This window comes from Hyla sarda, chromosome 7 (assembly GCF_029499605.1).
Source record: "Hyla sarda isolate aHylSar1 chromosome 7, aHylSar1.hap1, whole genome shotgun sequence".
NCBI lineage: Eukaryota > Metazoa > Chordata > Amphibia > Anura > Hylidae > Hyla > Hyla sarda.
The window spans coordinates 223802495-223826891 of record NC_079195.1 but is presented as its reverse complement, the minus strand read 5'-3'; the positions used below and the strand labels follow the sequence as shown (position 1 = coordinate 223826891).

General features: G+C 44.1%; 1 protein-coding gene across 4 annotated transcripts in view; it reads left to right on the top strand.

The window, feature by feature from the left end:
• ROR1 (receptor tyrosine kinase like orphan receptor 1) overlaps positions 1-24397 on the top strand; it is a 318627-nt gene that overhangs the window by 255592 nt on the left and 38638 nt on the right. The gene's annotated exons all lie outside the window — the stretch shown is intronic.

The window sequence follows — 24397 nt, the reverse complement described above, 5'->3', positions numbered from 1 at the left end:
CCACCATCATTAGTGGATATCACACTCATACCCCTCCTCTCCTAATATATATTAAAAAAAAAAAAAAAAAAAAAAAATTTCAAAACAAATAGATCCGGCTGCCTTAACTAAAACAAAAGGTAACTAAACATTAATAAGCATACATATACGGTAATACAGAAATACAGGTAAATGAATAACCATAACAACTCTTTCACTATCTAATCCCAAAGCCCCTCCAGCCCCTCTTGCCATGAGATGGTATAAATGTCCAGTCCAGTCCATAATCCACACCAGGAGCCGGGCATCATGGAGTCCAATATTGTTCATCAATGGCTCCACCCAGCTCACCTCTTACCCCCCATTCCCCCACCCAACCTATTCTATAGCCCCCTATATACATATATACAAGAAAGTAAAAGCAAGGCCTATTCAGCCATGCCACCAAAAGGTTTGCCACACAACATAATTACTTAAACACATACTATACACTTATTAACATAAACATAACTATAGACATAACATAACTATACATATAACTACATTACTATATACATAACATAACAATTGTAAGGCCCAAGTTCAGTTACCTGCAAGCCCTTCATACACTCATTTCTCTAAAACAAAACAAAAAGCTAAAGGTGACATGCGCCAGCCCTCCACCGGGATCAGAGTATGGCAGACCAGATACCAAATAATTTTTAAACCTATCCCTCACCTACTTTCCCTAGACTCACACTATCGCTGCCCCTAAAGTTTAAGCTGTCCCTACACACTGACCCTACACTGACCCTACCACTCTATCCCTAACCAGAATTAAGGTGCCTCCCCCAAAGGGTTCAGCATCTAGGGCACATCAAATGAAAACCCTCTCCATAGGAGAGAAGCCCTACTTGTACCCAATCTGCCATACTCTAAAGACCTGATCTTCCCGAGGTCACCAGTGATATTCCTACAGACCTCCACCTCAGAGAGGACTTTTCGCTGTGTAGATACTAAACACCGTGCATTCCACGTGTGGTACCTAACCACTAAGCTAACTAAAAATAATGTGCACCGATCTCGGCCACCCAGGATCTTGAATGCTCCATAAGCCCACTCCGGATAGGCAAGGCCGGCAAGTTGACTCCAGCCGATGGAAGCGCCCACCCGGTTGTAGACCCCTATATTAAAGGGACAATGAAGCAGGAAGTGGTCCATGCTTTCCAGCGTGTTCCCGCACTCTTCTCGGGGACAGTCCCGGTCATCAGAGCTCCTACACTTCAGGTTGTCCCTTACACATAGCTTCCCCTGAAAGCAGCGCCAGGCCAAGTCCCAAAACTTCTGGGGGATCCGTTTCGAGTTCAAAAGACTTAAACCAACCCTCAGATCCCGACCTGGGCAGTCCCTGAGCGCCAGAGGCTTCTGGAAGTGGGTCAACAGAACCCGTTTGTCAAGGGAACGCCTTGACTGGGTCCTGATCTCCCACACTCCCAGACCCCACCGACGTAACGCCTTCAGAGTCGGGGTAGCGTAAGCCGGAAGATATCCATGTGGTGTACGGAGGTCCTTCACTTGCCCTCCTGTCTCCCATTCCTGGAAGAAAGGCCGAAACCACTCCCTGCAGGAGAATACCCACGGAGGAGCCCTCTCTTTCCAGAGGTTTGCGATGTTGGCTTTCAAGAAGGTGTTCGTTAAGAACACCACAGGGTTTACCATAGATAAACCCCCTAGTCTCCTCGTGCGGTACGTAACCTCCCTCTTGACTAGGTTCAACCTGTTCCCCCATAACAGTTGGAAAAACAGGCTGTAGATCCTAGTGTAGTAAGCCTCTGGCAAGATACATACGCTGCCCAGATAGATAAACAAGGGGAGCAGGTACGATTTGATCAGGTGTACCCTTTCCCTGAGGGTCATAGACCAACCCTTCCACTGGTCCACCTTCTGAGTGGCATCCTGGAGCTTACCGTCCCAGTTTTTGGTGGGATAATCATCCTGGCCGAATGTGATGCCCAAAACTTTTGCTGACTCTTGGAGCCCTGGAAGGGTGTCCGGGAGATCAAACGTGGGATCTCCCCCTCCCAGCCAGAGACTTTCACACTTATCCCGATTGATCTTGGACCCGGATGCCTCCGAGTAACGATCCACCTCCGACATCACCACCTCGACCTCCACCCTTGAGGAGACGAAAATGGTGACATCATCAGCGTACGCCACCACTCTCTGGGCGACATCCAGCTCCGCCAGACTCATCCCGACTCCCGCTAACGGCCCACAATCTACCCTCCGGACGAAGGGATCGATTGCGAACACGTATAACAGCGGGCTCAAAGGACAACCCTGACGGACTCCGGACCCCACTTCAAAAGAGCGGCCAGACCAACCGTTCACCAGTGGGAAACTTTCTGCCCCTGCATATATGGTGACAAGCCAATTCACAAAAGTACTCGGTAAGCCATATCTCAGGAGGACGGACCAGAGGTACTCGTGGTTCACCCGATCAAATGCTTTGGCCTGATCCAGGGACAACAAGTACCCCTTCCAGAGACCCGCACTACTCCGCTCCACTGCCTCCCTGACACTGAGGACAGCACTTAAGGTGCTTCGGCCCGGAACAGAGCAGTGCTGGGCCCCCGAAAGGAGCCGGGGTGCAAACTTCACCAACCGATTAAACAGTATCTTGGCCAGAAGCTTCCTGTCCGTATTGAGAAGAGCTATGGGTCTCCAATTCTCAATCCGGCTAGGATCTTTACCCTTTGAGAGAAGAATCAGGGCCGACCTCCTCATTGACTTTGGCAGAGTGCCCGAGGAGAGACACTCATTAAATACCTCAGTCAAGAGGGGAGCTAAAGACTCCTTAAAGGTCCTGTACCACTCGGATGTTAAGCCATCCGGACCTGGAGACTTCTTAGGGGCAAGCCCCTCGATCGCCAGTCTCACTTCCTCTTCCCTGATTTCTTCTGCCAAAACATCAAGAGAGGGGTCTACCCCTGGCTCAGGAATGGTTTCAGCCAGGAAAGCCGACATCTTGTCCCGATCTAGATCCTTCCTCCCCAAGAGGTGTGAGTAGAAGGATCTGACAACCTCCAGGATCCCTGATCTGGACCGATTCAGAGATCCCGTACTATCGATCAGTCCTGAAATGACTTTACTACTCACTGACATCTTACAGTTTCTGTAAGGGTCGGGCGAGCGGTACTTCCCGAAATCCCTCTCAAAAACCAAAGATGCGTGCCTATCGTACTGACACCTCATCAGCAAGGATTTCACTCTGGAGATATCCTCTCGGCTACCTCCAGTCGAGACGAGAAGCTCGAGTTTCCTCCTCAGACCCTGATACAGGCGATACCTGTTCAGGGACCTGAGGCTCGAGAGCTGGCGGAAGAACCCCGCAACCCGCTTCTTGAATATCTCCCACCACTCTGACTTACTACTACAAAGGCCCAGTAAAGGTACCTGACTCTGAAGAAAATCCTCAAAGGACTGTCTTATCTCCGCTTCCTCCAGGAGGGACGAATTCAGCTTCCAATAACCTTTACCCATCCGGGGGGTCTCTGAAACATTCAAGGAAAACAAAATCATACAGTGATCGGAGAACTCCACCTCAATCACGGACACTGCGGAAGAGACGGCTTCCTCCTTTAAATAAAACCTGTCTATCCTAGACCTGCAGCTACCTCGATGATAGGTGAAACCCGCGTGGCCTGAGGGGCTCCGGATGTGGGCGTCCTCTAGGCGAGCTTCCCTAACTATGCTATTGAGGGCTGTACTGTCATAAGCCAGCGGACCATTGGAGCCTCTCCTATCTTGGGACCTCGTGACAGTATTGAAGTCCCCTCCAAAGATCACTTGCCGACTTGTAAAAAGGAAGGGCTTGATCCTCATAAAGAGGCTTTTACGGTCCCACTTTGTTTGTGGGGCGTAGATGTTAATGAGCCGGAGCTCTTGCCCCTTCATGAGGACATCTAAGATCAGGCACCTCCCCATTTCCAACTCGATAACCCGTCTGCATTCAACAGGAGCGGTAAAAAGGACCGCCACCCCACTATATGGCTCAGCCGCAAGAGACCAGTGGGAGGGGCCGCGCCTCCACTCTCTCCTGGCTTTTACCAGGGAGGCTAGATCTGACAACCTGGTCTCTTGCAGATACAAAATGTCGGCTTCAACTCGGCCGAGAAAATCAAAGGCTGCAAATCTAGCCATATCAGACTTAATGCTGGCACAGTTAATGGATGCCAGCGTCAATGGGGTGAGTGCCGCCATCCTGAGTGATCGAGTTGGATGGCCTATCCCCTTTACCTCTTACCCTTCTTCTTCCCCCCTTCCCCATCAGAAGAAGACCCCCTTTCCTTCTTTTTAGACCTCTTTAGGGATGCTGACATATCCATCCCACGATCCTCATCTCCTGACCCAGGGGCCACCTGCCCTCCCAAGGAAGTTACCTCAGAAGGAACAGGCTCAGCACCTCCCGGAGGTTCCTCCGCCTCTGAACAAAGACTCTCAGCCTCCCCCTCCAAAGAAAGGGAAGAGTCCTTGCCAAGGGCCCGATACCTATTGGATAGAACGATCAGAGGGGGGTTGGTCAGGCTTTTCCCAGGCACTTGGCCTACAACACCGGAGGAGGAAGATGATGCCCTGAGTACCCTCTGGCCCTGCCTCCTTCTGCCGCACTTTTGTTTTTCCTTTTGCCCTTTCCCATCTTCCTCATCCAAACTTTCATATTGAGAGGAACTTGAGGAAATGGCCCTATTTGCCTCCTCTTTACGAAGTTTCCTTATCTCTTCACCTAACTCGGCGTCCCCAAGAGCCTCAGCTGTCTTCTCTGAGCCAGCGTCGGGAGCAGGATCCCGGACTACACCTTCTACCAGGGAACTTTCAAGATCCCTGCTCCTTCTGCGCCTCTCCTCCCTCCTAAGCTTAGAGGGGCTCTTGTTCTTAACTTTCTTCATTGGCTCTAGTGCCCCTTCTCCTCTGCTGGTCCCCACCCCAGATGAGGCAACCTCACTGCTCTCCCCATCCCGGGTGGTCACAGCATTGGAGAATGAGCGGGGACACCGGCTAAATGGGTGACCAAGGTCACCACACAGGTTACAGCGAATCCGGCCACAGGTTGCAGCCAGATGACCCTCCGCACCGCACAATGCGCACATCTGCTTAGTGCAGTTTGCGCTAAAGTGTGTGGGATCACCACACTTGTGGCACAGCTTCGGCTGTCCCTGGTAAAAGACTTGGATCCTATCGCGGCCGAGAAAGGCGGCTGATGGAATGTGTGCGACAGTGTTACCTGAACGGCGGAGGCGGACGGAAAACGTCCAGGCTCCAGACCAAATGCCATGTTCATCCAGATTTTTCTTGGGGACGTCCGTCACCTCCCCATACCTGCTCAGCCAGGTCATTATGTCATAGCAAGAAAGAGACTCGTTACGTGTCAGAACGGTCACTTTCTTGACAAAACTCTGGCGGGATACCGCCTTCACAGCGAAATCCTGCCAGACAGGCTCGTCCTTCACCAGTGCGTGATTAGACCAAAAGAGCTCAAGCCCTTCTGGCTTCACAAAACTGATGTCGAACTCAGAGGTACCGAAGGGGTGGATCAGAGCAAAGATGTCATTAGCCCTGAATCCCATCTGGAAAAGAAGCTCCACAACTTTTGCCCTAGAAGGGCATGCATCACCGCCTCTCCATACCAGACGGGCCACATTCCTCCGGCCACGCTCCTGCCCGCTTGTTGGAAGGGACCAGACCACCTCCCCATTATGCTCTCGGAATGCCCCAAGTCCATGTCTTTCTATCCAAAAAGACAAGTCGACCTCCCGGTCCTCTACCTGGAGCGTTCTATCCCCTCTCCTTAAAGCCTCCAGGAGGCGCTGTTGCAAGTTACCTTCCCCTGGATTAAGAGATGAGGATCCCCTGGGACCCCCAGCAGCGACATTAGCATAACTCCTTATTGGAGCAGTCGCTACCGGGGGGGCAGCCGGACCGACACCACTCCCCCCAGAAACAACAGTAGAGGCAGTAACATTATACATAACACTTGTGCCTGTCTCCTCCTGCCTAGCTGCACTGGACTGGCCGGGATATAATCTTGCTGGCTTTATGATGCCGGGCTTTACACTTGCATCATTGGCTTCATTGGGCACACTCAACCTTGCAGCAGTCTTCCCTTTAGAAATATCGGAAGAAGCTGCTTTGTCGCATACTTTGCCCTCGGCCTCCGCCAATACCTCGGCTTCAATTTCTTTAACTGCTACTAACATTGCATGGGTTGTATCATGTCCATGTTCCTGTGGTACCAGTCCTCCACCGCCAGCTCCACCCACAGCAGCCCCACCACAGCGCCACAACTCAAAAGAGCCAGACACCGCTGACTGGGCCGCCGAGAATGGCGCTCCGGTTCCAGACACCTGGACACTCCCCCCTTTGCCTGCAGAGGAGTGCCCTGCAGTGCCAGACCTGTTCTGGGAGCTGCCCTCTCCCTTGTCTTTATAATTGCCCGGCCGCCCGAGCTCCATACCAACCTCTGCCACCTGGACACTCCCCCCCTCACCTGCAGAGGAGTGCCCCGCAACGCCAATATCCCCTAACTGGGGACATGCTACCTTGTCCGCAACACTGTCCGGCCCCTTGGCCGTATCTTTGCAGGTGCTGGCCCCGCTACTATGACAAGCGAGGTCAGCGCTTTCCCCCATCTTTACTTTATTATCCCAGGTGTTCTGGCCCCGCTCCACATTTGCAGAAGGGGGGACAGGCAGATTACCAGGGTCTGCACCCTGAACTGACTTTGCAGCCGGCCCAGGGTGCACAAAAGGAACATAAATCAAGCTTACTTGCTCAGATGTTTTTTTCTGCCTTTTCTTCTTCTTTTTTATTATTTGTTCCTCTCCAAGGTCGTCGCCAAAACTAAAATTATCCAAATGCATGGGGGACTCCATCTTTACAATTTGTGCCAGCAGGGCGCCACCACAACCCTCCTCCTCCTCGCCAGCACTCTCGCCCGATGAAGGTGGTAATGCCACTTGTCCTGCAGGTAGACTTGCTTGGGACATGTTCACACCCTGCATTGGCTGTGGCTTGGCTTCCACAGCTTCCCCACTTGCCAGCACCTTAGCCTCTTCAGCCTCCATTTCTTGGACCTCATCCTCACTACTGCTCTCATCTGCTGAACAATCACCCCCAATCTCCTCTTCTTTGACTGGGGATTTCATCCTGGAGGAGCGATCCTCATTAAGAAGTTTTTCCCTAAATAAATCGCTCCCCTCCAGGACAGCCATTCTCCTCAGCTCAGTCTCCTCCAGCTCCAGCCTCAAGGACTTAACCCTTGCAGAGTACTCTGGTTTCCTGCGCTTGGTAGTTGTGCTCACCTGATACTTTGCAAACTTTAGCTCCTCTCTCAGCTCCCTCAGCTTCTTCCCAAGGAGTTCGTACTCACCAATCTTGGCAGCAAGTCTGGAGCTGTATGTCGCCATAGACTCCTTGGGTTTTCTCTGGCCCCACTGCTCCACAACCTGGCTCTTGGAGGAGCTCTTCTGTGCTGCAGAGACCTTCTTTAAACTTGTCTTGCTTGCAGGCTTTTCTTCCTGGCTGAGAGCCTTGCGGCTTCCAACCATTGCTGGAGGGACAGAATCCACATCGCTGCGGACCCTGCCAGATCTTCTAACCCCTCCAGCCGGGGCACTGGCTGGTAGCTTTCCCTCTACACCCCTCGCCAGCCTGGACCGAGGAGTGGAGGTCAGGGGATTCATGCTGATGGCTCCCCCAGGAATCTGCCACCTTCCTGGGAAAGCAGGTGGAAAAATCAGCCTCTCTCCTCTGGAAGTCTGGAGTCTCAGGAGCTCAGCAACAGACACACCTAGCGACCACACCCTCCAGAGCTGTACTCACTATTCTGCTGGTGAGGTCACTGTGTACATACATTACATTACTTATCCTGTACTGATCCTGAGTTATATCCTGTATTATACATCAGAGCTGTACTCACTATTCTGCTGGTGAGGTCACTGTGTACATACATTACATTACTTATCCTGTACTGATCCTGAGTTATATCCTGTATTATACTCCAGAGCTGTACTCACTATTCTGCTGGTGAGGTCACTGTGTACATACATTACATTACTTATCCTGTACTGATCCTGAGTTCTATCCTATATTATACTCCAGAGCTGTACTCACTATTCTGCTGGTGAGGTCACTGTGTACATACATTACATTACTTATCCTGTACTGATCCTGAGTTCTATCCTATATTATACTCCAGAGCTGTACTCACTATTCTGCTGGTGAGGTCACTGTGTACATACATTACATTACTTATCCTGTACTGATCCTGAGTTATATCCTGTATTATACTCCAGAGCTGTACTCACTATTCTGCTGGTGGGGTCACTGTGTACATACATTACATTACTTATCCTGTACTGATCCTGAGTTATATCCTGTATTATACTCCAGAGCTGTACTCACTATTCTGCTGGTGAGGTCACTGTGTACATACATTACATTACTTATCCTGTACTGATCCTGAGTTCTATCCTATATTATACTCCAGAGCTGTACTCACTATTCTGCTGGTGAGGTCACTGTGTACATACATTACATTACTTATCCTGTACTGATCCTGAGTTCTATCCTATATTATACTCCAGAGCTGTACTCACTATTCTGCTGGTGAGGTCACTGTGTACATACATTACATTACTTATCCTGTACTGATCCTGAGTTATATCCTGTATTATACTCCAGAGCTGTACTCACTATTCTGCTGGTGGGGTCACTGTGTACATACATTACATTACTTATCCTGTACTGATCCTGAGTTATATCCTGTATTATACTCCAGAGCTGTACTCACTATTCTGCTGGTGAGGTCACTGTGCACATACATTACATTACTTATCCTGTACTGATCCTGAGTTCTATCCTATATTATACTCCAGAGCTGTACTCACTATTCTGCTGGTGAGGTCACTGTGTACATACATTACATTACTTATCCTGTACTGATCCTGAGTTATATCCTGTATTATACACCAGAGCTGTACTCACTATTCTGCTGTTGAGATCACTGTGTACCTACATTGCATTACTTATCCTGTACTGATCCTGAGTTATATCCTGTATTATACTCCAGAGCTGTACTCACTATTCTGCTGGTGAGGTCACTGTGTACATACATTACATTACTTATCCTGTACTGATCCTGAGTTATATCCTGTATTATACATCAGAGCTGTACTCACTATTCTGCTGGTGAGGTCACTGTGTACATACATTACATTACTTATCCTGTACTGATCCTGAGTTATATCCTGTATTATACTCCAGAGCTGTACTCACTATTCTGCTGGTGGGGTCACTGTGTACATACATTACATTACTTATCCTGTACTGATCCTGAGTTCTATCCTATATTATACTCCAGAGCTGTACTCACTATTCTGCTGGTGAGGTCACTGTGTACATACATTACATTACTTATCCTGTACTGATCCTGAGTTCTATCCTATATTATACTCCAGAGCTGTACTCACTATTCTGCTGGTGAGGTCACTGTGTACATACATTACATTACTTATCCTGTACTGATCCTGAGTTATATCCTGTATTATACTCCAGAGCTGTACTCACTATTCTGCTGGTGGGGTCACTGTGTACATACATTACATTACTTATCCTGTACTGATCCTGAGTTATATCCTGTATTATACTCCAGAGCTGTACTCACTATTCTGCTGGTGAGGTCACTGTGCACATACATTACATTACTTATCCTGTACTGATCCTGAGTTATATCCTGTATTATACTCCAGAGCTGTACTCACTATTCTGCTGGTGGGTCACTGTGTACATACATTACATTACTTATCCTGTACTGATCCTGAGTTCTATCCTATATTATACTCCAGAATTGCACTCACTATTCTGCTGATGGAGTCTCCGAAGTCTCAGGGTTCTCCCTCTTTGCTAGGGATATAGTTTGCATTCTCACAAGGATAAATCTGCAGTATAACAAAGCCTATATAAAACAGACAATAGAAAGTATTTGCCCCCTGTGTGAGGAATCTGTACATGTGATGTCAAGTTCTCTTTATTAAATCTTACTTAACTGTTTTGTGCCTGGAGCTGATGTTATATACATTACGTACATGTATAAGTAATCTGCACTTTTATAGTACAGTATGTATAACTGGCTGTAAATCATGGCAGATACATTATTATTACCAGCCGCGTGTGAGGCCAGAGGGGGAAGAAAACTGTGAAGCAGTTTTAAGAGATGTGATTAATTGTGGTTGGGTCGTTTGTGGTGAAATAAATAATTACCTTTAAATGGCCGCTCATTGACTCCTGTGGTTAATAGGAGCATTAATGGGACCTGCCCCACTACACATAGTTTACGGCCTTATTTACACTTCTGCTAAATGTCCCCGTGTGATTCAGAGCAAATTGTCAGCAATTCATGTGGTCTGTGGACAGCAAGTGCAAAAATGTCATGTTATAGGTGTATTTGGGGAGCTGGCATTTCTTGCTTTGACACCTAAACTTTAAGCTAGGGAGAGTCCAAAACCAGAACTGCACCTAAACTACTGAGACTTTGTGACTCATATACAAAAACTTATTTTATATATCTGATGACTAGATCCTCCATTGTAACAGCTTGTTGATCTTAATGTGATAATACTGCCCCCTGTGTATAAGAATATAACTACTATAATACTGCCCCCTGTGTATAAGAATATAACTACTATAATACTGCCCCCTGTGTATAAGAATATAACTACTATAATACTGTTCCTATATACAAGAATATAACTACTATAATACTGCTCCTATATACAAGAATATAACTACTGTAATACTGCTCCTATATACAAGAATATAACTACTATAATACTGCTCCTATATACAAGAATATAACTACTATAATACTGCTCCTATATACAAGAATATAACTACTATAATACTTCTCCTATATACAAGAATATAACTACTATAATACTGCTCCTATATACAAGAATATAACTACTATAATACTGCTCCTATATACAAGAATATAACTACTATAATACTGCTCCTATATACAAGAATATATCTACTATAATACTGCTCCTATATACAAGAATATATCTACTATAATACTGCCCCCTGTGTATAAGAATATAACTACTATAATACTGTTCCTATATACAAGAATATAACTACTATAATACTGCTCCTATATACAAGAATATAACTACTATAATACTGCCCCCTGTGTATAAGAATATAACTACTATAATACTGTTCCTATATACAAGAATATAACTACTATAATACTGCTCCTATATACAAGAATATAACTACTATAATACTGCTCCTATATACAAGAATATAACTACTATAATACTGCCTCCTATATACAAGAATATAACTACTATAATACTGCTCCTATATACAAGAATATAACTACTATAATACTGCTCCTATATACAAGAATATAACTACTATAATACTGCTCCTAAATACAAGAATATAACTACTATAATACTGTCTCCTATATACAAGAATATAACTACTATAATACTGCCTCCTATATACAAGAATATAACTACTATAATACTGCTTCTATATACAAGAATATAACTCCTATAATACTGCTCCTATATACAAGAATATAACTATAATACTGCTCCTATATACAAGAATATAACTACTATAATACTGCCTCCTATATACAAGAATATAACTACTATAATACTGCCCCTATATACAAGAATATAATTACTATAATACTGCCTCCTATATACAAGAATATAACTACTATAATACTGCTCCTATATACAAGAATATAACTACTATAATACTGCTCCTATATACAAGAATATAACTACTATAATACTGCTCCTAAATACAAGAATATAACTACTATAATACTGTCTCCTATATACAAGAATATAACTACTATAATACTGCCTCCTATATACAAGAATATAACTACTATAATACTGCTTCTATATACAAGAATATAACTCCTATAATACTGCTCCTATATACAAGAATATAACTATAATACTGCTCCTATATACAAGAATATAACTACTATAATACTGCTCCTATATACAAGAATATAACTACTATAATACCGCTCCTATATACAAGAATATAACTACTATAATACTGCTCCTATATACAAGAATATAACTACTATAATACTGCCCCTATATACAAGAATATAACTACTATAATACTGCTCCTATATACAAGAATATACCTACTATAATACCGCTCCTATATACAAGAATATAACTACTATAATACTGCCTCCTATATACAAGGATATAACTACTATAATACTGCCTCCTATATACAAGAATATAACTACTATAATACTGCTTCTATATACAAGAATATAACTACTATAATACTGCTCCTATATACAAGAATATAACTACTATAATACTGCTCCTATATACAGGAATATAACTACCATAATACTGCTCCTATATACAAGAATATAACTACCATAATACTGCCCCTATATACAAGAATATAACTACTATAATACTGCCTCCTATATACAAGAATATAACTACTATAATACTGCTTCTATATACAAGAATATAACTACTATAATACTGCTCCTATATACAAGAATATAACTACTATAATACCGCTCCTATATACAAGAATATAACTACTATAATACTGCTCCTATATACAAGGATATAACTACTATAATACTGTCTCCTATATACAAGAATATAACTACTATAATACTGCCCCTATATACAAGAATATAACTATTATAATACTGCTCCTATATACAAGAATATAACTACTATAATACTGTCTCCTATATACAAGAATATAACTACTATAATACTGCTTCTATATACAAGAATATAACTACTATAATACTTCCTCCTATATACAAGAATATAACTACTATAATACTGCTCCCTATATACAAGAATATAACTCCTATAATACTGCTCCTATATACAAGAATATGACCACTATAATGCTGTCTCTAATAGTATATGTAAGTTATGTGTTGTGGCCCTTCTATTGTTCTTAGCACATACCGTAGTTGTCATGTTGTTGTACTATAAATAAATGCTCTGCATGGCGCTCGCACTCTTTCATACCGCCCCATAATTAGGACATTTAGCATGTCACCTTCTGCGGCCGATGTTTACGTCTCGGTATAGATCTGACTTCTTTCAGCTCGGGTCTATTGTAATGAGACCTGACATCATAGAAATTCTAATCAGCGAGAGAACAGTCCATCCCATGTATGTAAATCTTCCATACAATCAGGCTCTGGGATGTTAGAAAACACATAATGCCGCCATTCCTGTGACATTAAAGCCCCGCAGACCTTGTAAATCAGGGAGCGGATCTTATAAATAACTTCTGAGAATAATTGTTGGGGATAAAGACCGTCAGGATCCACTATGATGCCCGTGTATCCTAAAAGGTCCTACAAAAAGGTGTTGTCTGTATGTTTTAGAATATCCTCCCATGATGCTTTGTAAGCGGATGTCGTTGTGGAGAGGATTGGGGAGGGGCTGTTGCAAAACTACAACTCCCAGCATGCCCGAACAGCTAAAGGTCTGTCTTCCTCCTTCAGAGGATCCACACTGTCCCTGAAAGGTAAATCAAGGCTTATCTTTCATATCATGGCTTAGTGCAGTGGTCTTTAAACTGTGTACACTGTTCAAGCTCTTGTAATCCTCCTACTTCAGTTTATCCTAACCAGGGTGCCTCTAGCTGTTGCAAAACTACAACTCTCAACATGCCCGAACAGCTAAAGGTCTGTCTGCCTCCTTCAGAGGATCCACACTGTCCCTGAAAGGTAAATCAAGGCTTATCTTTGATATCATGCCTTAGTGCAGTGGTCTTTAAACTGTGTACACTGTTCAAGCTCTTCTCATCCTCCTTCTTCAGTTCAGTTTCAAAACTACAACTAATTCAGTTGCAAAACTACAACTCCCAGCATACCCGGACAGCCAACGGCTGTCCGGGCATGCTGGGAGTTGTAGTTTTGAAAGAGCGTGAGGCACCTGTTTTGGAAAAACTGTCCTACTCCGATGATCCTTTGGAAGTGGAGGTTATTGTAAAGAGGATCGGGGAGGGGTTGTTACAAAACGACAACTCCCTGCATGCCCGATTAGCCTAATTCTGTCTGCCTCCTCCAGAGGATCCACACTGTCCCTGAAAGGTAAATCAAGGCTTATCTTTCATATCATGCCTTAGTGCAGTGGTCTTTAAACTGTGTACACTGTTCAAGCTCTTCTCATCCTCCTTCTTCAGTTCAGTTTCAAAACTACAACTACTTCAGTTGCAAAACTACAACTCCCAGCATACCCGGACAGCCAACGGCTGTCCGGGCATGCTGGGAGTTGTAGTTTTGAAAGAGCGTGAGGCGCCTGGTTTGGAAAAACTGTCCTACTCCGATGATCCTTTGGAAGTGGAGGTTATTGTAAAGAGTATACAAAACGACAACTCCCTGCATGCCCGATTAGCCTAATTCTGTCTGCCTCCTCCAGAGGATCCACACTGTCCCTGAAAGGTAAATCAAGGCTTATCTTTCATATCATGCCTTAGTGCAGTGGTCTTTAAACTGTGCACACTGTTCAAGCTCTTCTCGTCCTCCTACTTTAGTGTTTCCCAACCAGGGTGCCTCCAGCTGTTGCCAAACTACAACTCCCAGCATATCCGGTTAGCTCTCCAGTGCAAATTAAAGGACCACTCAGGGCTAAATTTATACTTACAGGATCGGACATGACACATATATACTCTCTTTAAATCCCTGTGTGATTTGCAGCCCCCTACCGTATATGTAAGACAGTAACATTTAAAGGGGCTCTCCACTTTGGACAATCCTTACTTGTTAGAAGGGTCCCGTGTCCTCCCGCCATGGCCTCCAGCGATCAGCTGTGATCTGTAGAGAAAACTGTCAGTAAGTGTACGATTTCCCTCCAGCGCCATCACTGGAGAAATGAGTCATTACACAGTGTCCATTGACATCAGGACAGGACAGGTCCTCCAAAGCAAGAGACACTCTTTGTTGCCACTCTCTAATCCGGGACAGAGAACCCCTTCCCCTCTATTAAAGGGGGTAAAACATTTTTTTTAAATTAACTGGTACCAGAAAATTTGAAGTTATACAAGTAACATGTCCTGCATGAGGTCTTTCCAGTCTGACCACAGAGCTCTCTGCTGCCACCTTTGTCCGTGTCAGGAACTGTCAGGATCAGGAGAGGTTTGCTATGGGGATTTGGACAGTTCCTGACACGGACAGAGGTGGCAGCAAAGAATACTGTGTAGGATTGGAAAGACTACATGACTTCCTGCAGGGCATACAGCAGCTAAATACTGGAAAGGTTAAAGGGGTACTCCACTGGAAAACATTTTTTTTTTTTAATCAACTGGCGCCAGAACGTTAAACAGTTTTGTAAATTTCTTCTATTAAAAAAATCTTAATCCTTCCAGTACTTATCAGCTGCTGTATGCTCCAGAGGAAGTTATTTTCTTTTTAAATTTCCTTTCTGCTTGACCACAGTGCTCTCTGCTGACACCTCTGCTCTGTCCATGTCAGGAACTGTCAAGAGCAGGAGAGGTTTGCTAAGGGGATTTGCCACTGCTCTGGACAGTTCCTAAAATGTACAGAGGTGTCAGCAGAGAGCACTGTTGTCAGATTGGAAAGAACTAGACAACTTCCTCTAGAGCATACATCAGCTTATAAGTACTGGAAGGATTAAGATTTTTAAATAGAAGTAATTTATAAATCTGAATAACTTTCTGCCACCAGTTGATTTAAAAAATAAAAAAAAATTCCAGCGGAGTACCCCTTTGGGGTACGTTCACACGGGCAAATTTTTTTTGCGGGTTTTCCGCTGCGTATTTGAAAGGGGGCGGGCTCTTCTCAGCTGCCCGCAGCGGAATTTACGCTGCGGAAAATCCGCCACAAGCCCCATTGAAGTCAGTAGGGACTGCAGCAGATTTTCCGCAGCGGAAAATCTGCTGCTGACAGCCGAGAAGAGCCTACCCACTTTCAAATACGCAGCGGAAAACCCGCAAAAAATCTGCCCGTGTAAACGTACCCTTAAGATATTTAAATAGAAGTAATTAAAAAATCTATATAACTTTCTGGCACCAGCTGATTTAAAACTAAATATTTTTTTCTGTAATACCCCTTTAACTCCGAATTTACTTGAGTTTCCTAAAGCGGACAGTCCCTCTATCAGGCTATCCTGGGTTATTCCATCCATATAAATAACATTTCTTACACATCTCTAACTTGCATAATCTGCAGAAATATAAAATCTCACATTGTAACGCCGCAGATCGTCACCCGCAAAGGAAAACATGTGGATCGCATCGACGTAACGCGCAGAGTTAATTCTGGCACAAAACCATCGGTGTAAGCTCCATGTATTTATATTAGGACATTACGGGGGATTGATCCGAAGCGCTCCAGCTGTGAATAAATCCCTCGCAGCCGCCAATGTTCGTGGTAATCGTACAGATAGCTGTGTAAATATGACACCTACATTGGCTGTGCGGCAGGAACCTCCTAGGCCTCGGGCCTGTGCCGCCTCACTGAGGCCTACCCTGCCAGACACTGAGGGGGAGATTAGTCAAAACCTGTATAGAGGAAGAGCGGGGCAGTTGCCTATAGCAACCAATCAGATCGCTTTCACTTTCAGTTTTTTAGAGGCCTTTTTAAACATAATAGAAACCATCTGATTGGTTGCTATGGGCAACTAAACTCCGCTTTCACTTTCATTTTTTAGAGGCCTTTTTAAACATAAAAGAAATGATCTGATTGGTTGCTATGGGCAACTGAACTTCGCTTTCACTTTCATTTTTTAGAGGCCTTTTTAAACATAAAAGAAACCATCTGATTGGTTGCTATGGGCAACTGAACTCCGCTTTCACTTTCATTTTTTAGAGGCCTTTTTAAACATAAAAGAAACCATCTGATTGGTTGCTATGGGCAACTGCACCACTCTTCCTCTACACAGGTTTTGATAAATCTCCCCCTATGCCAGAATCCATGAGCGTGCGAGGTTACGGATCCCTATCACCCAGCGCCATCGGCTGCAATTAAAAGTGCTGAAAGCCATGGTCGGACCGCGGCTGCCGTACATTCCACATCCGTTTTTAATCCTGCAGAGATAATACCGCTGACATATAAGATGGAATGAGCGGGGCCCCAGATCCATCTTATATATATATATATATATCTACAGTATATTCTATAACTTGTGCGTCAGGACTCCGGGAATTTATTTTTTTTTTTTGCTTATATAATAGCATAGGAGGACGAGAAGAGCTTGAACAGTGTGCACAGTTTGAACACCACTGCACTAATGATGTGAGAGGGAAGCCTTGATTTACCTTTCAGAGACAGTGTGGATCCTCTGAAGGAGGCAGACAGACTTTAGGCTGTTTGGCCATGCAGGGAGTTGTAGTTTTGTAACAGCCCCTCCCCGATCCTCTCTACAATAACCTCCATTTCCAAAGGATCATGGGAGTAGCGAGTAGGACAGTCTTTTGTAGGGAGTTGTAGTTTTGTAACAGCCCCTTCCCTGATCCTTTTTACAATAACCTCCACTTCCATAGCATCATGGGAGTAGGACAGTTTTCCAAATCAGGGTGCTTCCAGCTGTTGCAAAACTGCAACTCCCAGCATGCCCGGACAGCCGTTGGCTGTCCGGGCATGCTGGGAGTTGTAGTTTTGCAACAGCTGGAGGCACCCTGGTCGGGAAACACTGTCCTACTCCCATGATCCTTTGGAAGCGGAGGTTATTGTAGAGAGGATCAGGGAAGGGGCTGTTACAAAACTACAACTCCCTGCATGCCAAAACAGCCTAAAGTCTGTCTGCCTCCTCCAGAGGATCCTCTATGGCATCTTCTGTGGCTCCTCTACGATTAGTCACCTCATGGCTGCTGATCTGTACGTTCTGCCCGATGACATCATTCACTGAGTCATGCCAGGCAATGTGTGTGCCAGGGGGTAATGTTATCTCACCTCAAATAGCTTTGAAATAAAATATTTTAAGTTGTAATTTCTTCATATTACATCACATATGGGAGAGGCTGACAGCTCTTTTTTTTATTTTGGGGGGGGGGGTGGGGAATCTTAAAATACCGTCACAATATACCCGCATAGCAGTGTTATTTAGTAAGGTGGCACAAGGTTATTTGATGCTGTTATTTGGCGCTATAGATTGCAGGGTCTGATAAGCAAGCACCTGCAAACAGCACCTTAGGGATGATCACACGCCAGAAACTCTGTGGGAAAAATGTGTAACTCCAGCCAAATAATGTGGCCGTGGCATGAATAAGGTTTCTATGTAAACCGAAACGCGTCGGAGTTTCATTTGGCTTTTATCCTGCACCATTTTGTTGACTTTTAATGGATTGAATAGAGAATTTGAAGTTTTAGGAAGCTGGATTATCTACATTTTCTTCTACTTCGGCCGCGGCGTTCCGCATTTTTTCCGCATCTGTGCATGCAATGCATTTCAGCATGAATTCCGCATGAATACTGAGGGCACGGAAAAACGTGCTTTATAATTCATGGCTTTATAATTCAATTGCACGCGATCTCCGCATTTAGCAGAGAAATGAGTTCAATGGGCCTTTTTGCAATTTTGCAAAAATTTAGGACATGACTTACATTTTTTTGGAATGCAAATGCTCGATTTTAGCTGCGGTACTGTGGAATCCCTTTGAAGTTAAAGGGGTACTCCGGATGAAAACAAATGTTTTCCAATCAGCTGGTGCCAGAAAGTTATACAGATCTGTAAATTACTTCTATATAAATATCTTAACCCTTCCAGTACTTATCAGCTGCTGTATACTACAGAGGAAGTTGTGTAGCTCTTTCCAGTCTGACCACAGTGCTCTCTGCTGACACCTATAGGAGTAATTTACAAATCTGTATAACTTTCTGGCACCAGTTGACTTGAAAAAAATTGTTTTCCAATGGAGTACCCCTTTAAGTGAGTAACTCCAGGACCTCTTGATGGTGGGTCAAGTCCTCGAAGTCCCATCGTAGATGGTAGAGGTCCTAGAGTAAAAAAGGACCAGAAGGGTTTCCAATACATCTGCCAGTGGTCTCAAACTGTGGCCCTCCAGATGTTGCAAAACTTCAACTCCCAGCATGCCCGGACAGCCGTTGGCTGTCCGGGCATGCTGGGAGTTGAAGTTTTGCAACATCTGGAGGGTCACAGTTTGAGACCACTGATACATGCACTATAGGGGCTTGCTCGGGAGCTACACAGGTCAAGTCATCACATCGCTCTGACCTAAGGGACAGCAGAGAAGGGTGATAATCTTATTTGTGCCACGCCTAAAATCTTCCAACTCCATGTTAATGAGACGAAGGAGATTGTCTAGATCAGTGTTTCCCAACCAGGGTGCCTCCAGCTGTTGCAAAACTACAACATCCAGCATGCCCAGAAAGCCGTCTGTCCGGGCATGCTGAAAGTTGTAGTTTTGCAACAGCTGGAGGCGCCCTGGTTGCGAATTACTGGTCTAGATGGCGGCACATCTGGTCCCGTAATGACGTTGCTGTAAGTGCTCTATATAGCGTGGCCCATACGCCGCCTGTGTATGAATGTAAATCAGATGTAACATCAAACTCCGGAGGTTTACGAGCGATGTCTAACAAATAATTAGCTTTTGGGTCATAAAAACCATTGCCAGGATTTGGCACACCCAATCACAGATGGCAGTCAGACCCGCATCTGTGGGCATGTCCATGTCAATCTGCACGTTTTACAGATTCTAGTTGGTGCAGGATGAGATGAGAACCCACGCTTCGTATATACAGTCCGGACTAGTCCCTTAGAACTGTATATTCACAGATGACAATGAAAGAGACTACAGAAGGGGGCACACACTATAGGACAGGGAGGGGACAGAGAGGACTGTGCAGCTGGAACTGTATGACCACACAGTTCTCTATATGATCATAGAGATGAGTGCAGGGAGGGGATAGAGAGGACTGTGCAGCTGTATCTGTATGACCACACAGTTCTCTTTATGATCATAGAGATGAGTGCAGGGAGGGGATAGAGAGGACTGTGCAGCTGTAATTGTATGGCCACACATTTCTCTCTATGATCATAGATATGAGTGCAGGGAGGGGATAGAGAGGACTGTGCAGATGTAACTGTTTGACCACTCAGTTCTCTCTATGATCATAAAGATGAGTGCATGGAGGGGATAGAGAGGACTGTGCAGATGTAATTGTATGACCACACAGTTCTCTCTATGATCATAGATATGAGTGCAGGGAGGGGATAGAGAGGACTGTGCAGCTGTAACTGTATGACCACACAGTTCTCTCTATGATCATAGATATGAGTGCAGGGAGGGGACAGAGAGGACTGTGCAGCTGTAACTATATGACCACTCAGTTCTCTCTATGATCATAGAGATGAGCGCAGAGAGGGTATAGAGAGGACTGTGCAGCTGTAACTATATGACCACTCAGTTCTCTCTATGATCATAGAGATGAGCACAGAGAGGGTATAGAGAAGCCTGTGCAGCCGTAACTATGGAGCCACACATTTTTTTTTTTTACAATTAAGCAGAATGATTAAGGAGTATTCCTGTCTGATCATTTTGGTATAAGTGGGTGAAGCGGACCTGCAGGACTCTCTGGCTTAGGGGCCTGGTCACATCACACCTGCAGTTTCTTCGACCCCTGTAGCTCCACCAATAGGGAGAATGCACCAGACAGCTAGGCCCCAAACAAATCATGCGCGGTTCCCATGCTGCCAAGTAGTGCTGTCATGATACAACTGGAATAATAGTGCTACACCATGACTTCATGATACCACTGGAATAATAGTACTACACCATGACTTCATGATACCACTGGAATAATAGTGCTACACCATGACTTCATGATACCACTGGAATAATAGTGCTACACCATGACTTCATGATACCACTGGAATAATAGTACTACACCATGACTTCATGATACCACTGGAATAATAGTGCTACACCATGACTTCATGATACCACTGGAATAATAGTGCTACACCATGACTTCATGATACCACTGGAATAATAGTGCTACACCATGACTTCATGATACCACTGGAATAATAGTGCTACACCATGACTTCATGATACCACTGGAATAATAGTGCTACACCATGACTTCATGATACACTGGAATAATAGTGCTACACCATGACTTCATGATACCACTGGAATAATAGTGCTACACCATGACTTCATGATACCACTGGAATAATAGTGCTACACCATGACTTCATGATACCACTGGAATAATAGTGCTACACCATGACTTCATGATACCACTGGAATAATAGTGCTACACCATGACTTCATGATACCACTGGAATAATAGTGCTACACCATGACTTCATGATACCACTGGAATAATAGTGCTACACCATGACTTCATGATACCACTGGAATAATAGTGCTACACCATGACTTCATGATACCACTGGAATAATAGTGCTACACCATGACTTCATGATACCACTGGAATAATAGTGCTACACCATGACTTCATGATACCACTGGAATAATAGTGCTACACCATGACTTCATGATACCACTGGAATAATAGTGCTACACCATGACTTCATGATACCACTGGAATAATAGTGCTACACCATGACTTCATGATACCACTGGAATAATAGTGCTACACCATGACTTCATGATACCACTGGAATAATAGTGCTACACCATGACTTCATGATACCACTGGAATAATAGTGCTACACCATGACTTCATGATACCACTGGAATAATAGTGCTACACCATGACTTCATGATACCACTGGAATAATAGTGCTACACCATGACTTCATGATACCACTGGAATAACAGTGCTACACCATGACTTCATGATACCACTGGAATAATAGTGCTACACCATGACTTCATGATACCACTGGAATAATAGTGCTACACCATGACTTCATGATACCACTGGAATAATAGTGCTACACCATGACTTCATGATACCACTGGAATAATAGTGCTACACCATGACTTCATGATACCACTGGAATAATAGTGCTACACCATGACTTCATGATACCACAGGAATAATAGTGCTACACCATGACTTCATGATACCACTGGAATAATAGTGCTACACCATGACTTCATGATACCACAGGAATAATAGTGCTACACCATGACTTCATGATACCACTGGAATAATAGTGCTACACCATGACTTCATGATACCACTGGAATAATAGTGCTACACCATGACTTCATGATACCACTGGAATAATAGTGCTACACCATGACTTCATGATACCACTGGAATAATAGTGCTACACCATGACTTCATGATACCACTGGAATAATAGTGCTACACCATGACTTCATGATACCACTGGAATAATAGTGCTACACCATGACTTCATGATACCACTGGAATAATAGTGCTACACCATGACTTCATGATACCACTGGAATAATAGTGCTACACCGTGACTTCATGATACCACTGGAATAATAGTGCTACGCCATGACTTCATGATACCACTGGAATAATAGTGCTACACCATGACTTCATGATACCACTGGAATAATAGTGCTACACCATGACTTCATGATACCACTGGAATAATAGTGCTACACCATGACTTCATGATACCACTGGAATAATAGTGCTACACCATGACTTCCTGATACCACTGGAATAATAGTGCTACACCATGACTTCATGATACCACTGGAATAATAGTGCTACACCATGACTTCATGATACCACTGGAATAATAGTGCTACACCATGACTTCATGATACCACTGGAATAATAGTGCTACACCATGACTTCATGATACCACTGGAATAATAGTGCTACACCATGACTTCATGATACCACTGGAATAATAGTGCTACACCATGACTTCATGATACCACTGGAATAATAGTGCTACACCATGACTTCATGATACCACTGGAATAATAGTGCTACACCATGACTTCATGATACCACTGGAATAATAGTGCTACACCATGACTTCATGATACCACTGGAATAATAGTGCTACACCATGACTTCATGATACCACTGGAATAATAGTGCTACACCATGACTTCATGATACCACTGGAATAATAGTGCTACACCATGACTTCATGATACCACTGGAATAATAGTGCTACACCATGACTTCATGATACCACTGGAATAATAGTGCTATACCATGACTTCATGATACCACTGGAATAATAGTGCTACACCATGACTTCATGATACCACTGGAATAATAGTGCTACACCATGACTTCATGATACCACTGGAATAATAGTGCTACACCATGACTTCATGATACCACTGGAATAATAGTGCTACACCATGACTTCATGATACCACTGGAATAATAGTGCTACACCATGACTTCATGATACCACTGGAATAATAGTGCTACACCATGACTTCATGATACCACTGGAATAATAGTGCTACACCATGACTTCATGATACCACTGGAATAATAGTGCTACACCATGACTTCATGATACCACTGGAATAATAGTGCTACACCATGACTTCATGATACCACTGGAATAATAGTGCTACACCATGACTTCATGATACCACTGGAATAATAGTGCTACACCATGACTTCATGATACCACTGGAATAATAGTGCTACACCATGACTTCATGATACCACTGGAATAATAGTGCTACACCATGACTTCATGATACCACTGGAATAATAGTGCTACACCATGACTTCATGATACCACTGGAATAATAGTGCTACACCATGACTTCATGATACCACTGGAATAATAGTGCTACACCATGACTTCATGATACCACTGGAATAATAGTGCTACACCATGACTTCATGATACCACTGGAATAATAGTGCTACACCATGACTTCATGATACCACTGGAATAATAGTGCTACACCATGACTTCATGATACCACTGGAATAATAGTGCTATACCATGACTTCATGATACCACTGGAATAATAGTGCTACACCATGACTTCATGATACCACCACATAGCACTATTCTATCATTTAACCCTTAGTGAGCGTGGGGCTGTATGTGATGAGGCCTAGAAGAATGTCCTCGCCCGTCTTGTAGCTCACAAGGCGTTTCTTGTATACTTGTCCTACCCCACGTTCCTGAATGTCTCACAGTCCTCCTGTGGACTGCAGCCAGGTATTCAGGATCTGGACTCAGCTTTATTCTATGGCGAAGAACAAAATAAAAAATAAAATACTTTCACATCACAAAGCAGCTTTGCCATTGGACGTCACCCTGATGCATTTCACTTTGCAGAGCGCCAACGCACAATATAATAAAGCGGGGCACTCCGCCTGCACTTGGCACCTCCTGAATGTCCCTCTTTTATTTCTTATTGGTGATTATTAAGAATCCAGCGGAGTCATTCAGGCTGA